Raw genomic sequence first — 5,741 nt, 5'->3', positions numbered from 1 at the left:
AAACACACCAGCATCAGTTGTCAAGCTATGTTGGGGGGACAAACACAGACACAAACATACATATGTGTATATATATATATATATATATATATATATACGACAGGCTTCTTTCAGTTTCCATCTACCAAATCCATTCATCAGGCTTTGGTCATCCAGAGGCTATAGTAGAAGACACTTGCCCAAGATGACACGCAGTGGAACTGAACCCGGAACCATGTGGTTGGTAAGCAAGCTACTTACCACACAGCCACTCCTACGCCTATTTGGTAAGAAGTTTGGTAAGAAGATTGCTTCCCAACTACATGGTTCCAGGTTCAGTCCCACTGCATAGCACCTTGGATATGGGCAAACCAAAAGCCTTGTGAGTGGATTTGGTGGGTGGAAATTGAAAGAAGCCCATTGTGTGTATAAGTACTGGAGTTGATAAGTTCAATTAAAATTCTTCAAAGTGGTGCCCCAGCATGGCCACAGTGTAATGACTGAAACAAGTAACAGATAATAGATTGTTTTGGGCCCCTTTTGTCTCCCCAAATTCATTTATATCACAGCAGGTATAAAAGATAATGTGGTTGGTTACAGGTCTACAATGGGACAAACACTGGTTCACAACATTTCTGATGGTGAGATTGATGAAGAGGGTCTATGCAAGGCATAAGTGTCATAAAAGATCGCATTTGAAAGCAATTGTTTTCTTTCTTTTTTTCTTGATAATAGGCATAGGCTTGGCTGTGTTTCAGTCCCACTGTGTGGCACCATGGGCAAATGTTTTCTATTATAGCCTCGGGCCAACCAAAGCCTTGTGAGTGGATTTGGTAGACAGAAACTGAAAGAAGTCCATTGTGTGTGTGTGTCTCTTTTATTTCACTTTTATCTTTTACTTGTTTCAGTCATTTGACTGTGGTCATGCTGGAGCACCATCTTTAGTCGAACAAATCGACCTCAGGACTTATTCTTTGTAAGCCTAGTACTTATTCTAACAGTCTCTTTTGCCGAACCGCTAGATTACGGGGATGTAAACACACCAGCATTGGTTGTCAAGCGATGTTGGGGGACAAATACAAACATATACACACACACATACATATATATATATATATACATGACGGGCTTCTTTCAGTTTCCGTCTACCAAATCCACTCACAAGGCTTTGGTCGGCCTGAGGCTATAGTAGAAGACACTTAACCAAGGTGCCACGCAGTGGGACTGAACCCAGAACCATGTGGTTAGTAAGCAAGCTACTTACCACCCCTACACACACACACACACACACACATATATATATGTGTGTTTGTCCCCGACCATCGCTTGACAACTGATGTTAGTGTGTTTACATCCACATAACTTAGCGGTTCAGAAAAAGAGACCGATAAAATAAGTACTAGGCTAACAAAGAATAACACCTGTTTGACTAAAAACAGTGCTCCAGCATGGCCACAGTCAAATGACTGAAATAAGTAAAAGAAAAAGAATGATATTCACACTGGTGAAAGACAGATGTGTGAAAAATGAAACTGGAAAAGTTAGGGTGGTCACTAGAAATGGAAATGTCTAAGTTAACAGAAATAGTAAATGTGAATTCCAAGTTACAATGGGAGGAGTTTTGACAAAAATCATAAGACTGGATATGTAAGGGAGATACAGCCTCCTAGGCAACAGGAGTAGAGTGACACAAGTGAAAGTCAATGAAAGTCTGAGCTTCAAAGTGACCAACAAATAAGTTAGCATATTTAGGAGTCATTATGCTGTCCATGACCACCCTCATAACTTGTTGCAAAAAGAGCTTGGAAAAGGAGAAGTAAAGGTTGGCAAGGTATACGTGTGTGTGTATATATATATATATATATATATTTATACAAACACTTTATTGTTATTAAAGCTGCAAAACATCACAAAAAACTGATTTACGGAAACAAATACGGACTTAAATCTTCCAAAAATCCATCACCTATTTAGGAATTGACAGCCTTTGAAAAAGACCTTTTCGGGCTTATTAGAAAAATTGAATTCCGCAAATTCAACAACCAACTCCAGAGAGATATGAAGGAAAAAATTAGGGACATAAAGAACTCGGATAAGATCTTCGTAAACTCCAGACAAAAAACTTATATGCGGTTGACAAAGATGTTTATAAACGTCTACTTTCGAAGAGCATCACAGACACCTACAAAAAAGATAACGCAAATTTATATAAAGAGGTGAATTTGGAGGCAAAAAGAATTGCTAACAACCTTAAAGTTAGTGATAGGATACCTACCCCCATGCCAATCCTTTATTACACTAAAAGACCAGAAAGCTAATTTCAATAGAAACCCTAAATGTAGACTAAATAACACAGCAAAAACTGAAATAGGCATTATTAGCAAATATATTTTAGATCATATTATAAGCAAGTTAAATAGTGAATTAAATTTACAGATTTGGAAAAATAGCAAGTCAGTGATAGATTGGTTCAAAGGGATTAGCCATAAGCATAACTGCAAATTTACGCAGTTTGATATTGTCAAATTTTACCCGTCAATATCTAGGCTCTTGCTTCTAAAAGCATTAGACTTTGCCAAGCAGTTTGTCATCATGCAGGAAATAGATATTATCCTGCATGCAAGGAAATCCCTTCTTTTTTACAATGATTCCACCTGGTCAAAAAGAATGAGGATTCTCTTTCCGATGTACTAATGGGGACATGATGGGGCAGAGATGTGTAAGCTTATATGAACTTATATTTTGCATAGTCTACATCTAGAATTCCCTTTTATAGATGCAAGATTATAAAGGGATGACGGTCTTATAGTCACCCATAATTTAAGCGGCCATGAGTTAGATAAACTTAAGAAGAATCTGATTATGTTTTTCCAAAGAATGGGTTTACAGATTACGATAGAAGGTAACCTTAATAACGTAGGTTTTTTTTATATCAACTTAGATAAATTTAATCCCAACTGTAAGCCCAATGAAAAGCTATGTTATATTAGCAAAGAATCTAATCATCCACCCATAATTCTTAAGAACCTAGTTAGTAATGTAGGAATGTGAATATTATCAATTTCTTCAGATGAGACAGCATTTCAAAATGCTGTGCCATATTACAATAATGCATTAAGGAAAAGTGGAGTCTCGGAGATTCAGTATAATCAAGCTAATCCTAACAATAATAGACTACATAGAACTAAAACTAGGAAAGATTTGTGGTTTAACTCAGCATTTAATATTGTCGTAAAGAACTAATTCTTAAAATTAGTTTCTAAACATTTTCAATCTAGCCATAAGTTCTTTAGAATTTTTAATAGGAGAACACTGAAGGTTAGCTATTCTTGTTGCAAAAACTTCACCTCTTTTATTAACCAGCATAATATGAAAATTATTACAAACAACTACAGTGATGAATCTAATCTGAGGAACTGCAACTTCAAAGATAAGACTTGCTGTCCATTGTAAGGTAAATGTCTTGAAAAAGGAATTGCTTATGAAGCTGAAGTGCAAGTAGATGGCTCACAAGAATATAAAACATACACAGGGGCTTCAGAAAATTCATTCAAGACTCGATTCTATTCCCACTGAAATTCTTTCCAATACCCCAAGAATAGGACAGCAACTATGCAAAGCATGTTGGGGAATTGAAAGAGAATGACACCATCCTTTCAATGTAACTTGGGAAATTCTAGAAAAAGCATCATCATGCAGACATGGAGCTTATAAAAGACCTATGAAATGTTATCTTTGCCTCTCAGAAAAGTTCTTCATCCTGTTCCAGGATAAACATGCTTTGAACCAGAGACGCAAACTCTTAAATTCTTGTAGGAACACCACAAGGTTTAAAATATCAACTGAAAAAATACCATATGGATAAAATGATTTAACTCTCGGAAAATTTCGACAGTCACATTTGAATTTGACTTTAGAATGATAGTGCATATTTTGACATCATTTTAAAGAAATTCTTGAACTGTTTTACAAATTTAAGCTTAAGCTTCACCAAGGTTTATTTTTATTGTTTACTCATGCATTTAACTATGTTATATCAGTTTATTGTTTTATATACACCAAACAGTTTTTTAAAATTGTTTGCATATATATGTTATGATGTATATATTTATCTTGACGTGAAGATATGTCTCTATATATTAATGTGTATGTATGTGTACACGTGTGAATGTGTATATACACATGTATATATACATATTTATATATATATACATATTAATAATTATATATATATATATATATATACATATGAATGAATATATTATATACACATAATAATATATATATATATTTTAATATTTCTAAGTCTCTCTAAAGGAGACTACGGCAGCAGTACTGGATATTAATAGTTATCGCCAAGCCAACATGGCAGTCCAAAACATAGGACGAATGCTGCCGTTAATTAGCTCCAAGAGGCCATCGCCTCTAGCTAGCTATGTGACACACGAACCTGTGTCCATTATAACCTTCGAACAGGAGAGGTCAGCCACTTCCCCTTGCTGGTCTGGCATCTACAGACTAGTTTCGAGGTATTGCCTCTTATCAAACCCAGCAGGCGTCGATCGTATTTGGAAAAGACTGACAGGTATTTGTATGTGTGGGTTTATTTGTATGTATGTGTGCATTTGTACGTATGTAGGAGTGTGTATTCTGTATGTATATATATGGTAGTAAGTAAATGTGTGAAAAAAGATTTTCCAAAAACTCAGTTTGTATTGAAAAACCTCACAGTTTGTAGGGAAAAGTAAATGTATTTTAATAAAGAGTGGATCGTATTTGAAAAAGATGGACAGATATTTGTATGTTTGTGTTTATTTGTATGTATGGGTGTATTTGTACGTATGTATGTGTGAGTGTGTGTTCTGTGTGTATATATACGGTAGCAAGTAAATGTGCGAAAAACGATTTTAAAAAACTCACAGTTTGTAGGGAATAAAAGTTTGTCGATCGCATTTATATATGTATGCCTGTATATATGTAAAGTAATAGTTTCACTTTAATAGTTTCAGTATTAAAGTGAAACTGTCTAGAGAGATGCTATTGTTTCACTTTTGACACGTAGTACTGCAATAGTGGAGATGTAATATTGCACTGGGCTCGCACTAGGCAAGAAATTGTTTATGTAGTTTTCAAGTTTTAGGAATTCACACAGACGGACCCACAGACACACATTCTCATCTTTATATTATCATCATCATCGTTTAATGTCCACTTTCCATGCTAGCATGGGCTGGACGATTTGACTGAGGACTGGCGAACCAAATGACTACGCCAGGTTCCAGTCTAATTTGGCAGTTTCTACTGCCGGATGCCCTTCCTAATGCCAACCACTCCAAGAGTGTAGTGGGTGCTTTTACGTGCCACCGGCACGAAGGCCAGTCAGGCGGTACTGGCAACGGCCACGCTCAAAATGGTGTATTTTATGTTCCACCTGCACAGGAGCCAGTCCGGTGGCACTGGCAACGACCTCGCTCAAATGTCTTTTCACGGGCACCGGCACAAGTGCCAGGAAGGCGACGCTGGTAACGATCACGCTCAAATGGTGCTATTTACATGCCACTGGTGCAGAAGCCAGACAGCTGCTCTGGCAGCGATCAAGCTTGCACAGTGCACTTAGTGCTCCACTGGTATGGGTGCCATCACGATTTCGCTTTCACTTGCCCCAACAAGTCTTTGCAAGCCGAGTTTAGTGTCCAATGAAGGAGACATTGGCATGGGGGCCAGTCGTCGAATGTAGTTTGATTTCGATTTCCCTTGCCTCA

The 5,741-nt window shown here is 37.0% G+C and overlaps 1 protein-coding gene across 1 annotated transcript in view; it reads right to left on the bottom strand.

Annotated features, from left to right (window-relative positions):
* The window catches only part of LOC106880023 (dihydroorotate dehydrogenase (quinone), mitochondrial), a 48,585-nt gene that overhangs the window by 7,972 nt on the left and 34,872 nt on the right, over positions 1 to 5,741 (bottom strand). The gene's annotated exons all lie outside the window — the stretch shown is intronic.

Source organism: Octopus bimaculoides, chromosome 20 (assembly GCF_001194135.2).
Source record: "Octopus bimaculoides isolate UCB-OBI-ISO-001 chromosome 20, ASM119413v2, whole genome shotgun sequence".
NCBI classification, from domain to species: Eukaryota; Metazoa; Mollusca; class Cephalopoda; order Octopoda; family Octopodidae; genus Octopus; species Octopus bimaculoides.
This window is presented reverse-complemented; position numbering and strand designations above follow the sequence as displayed.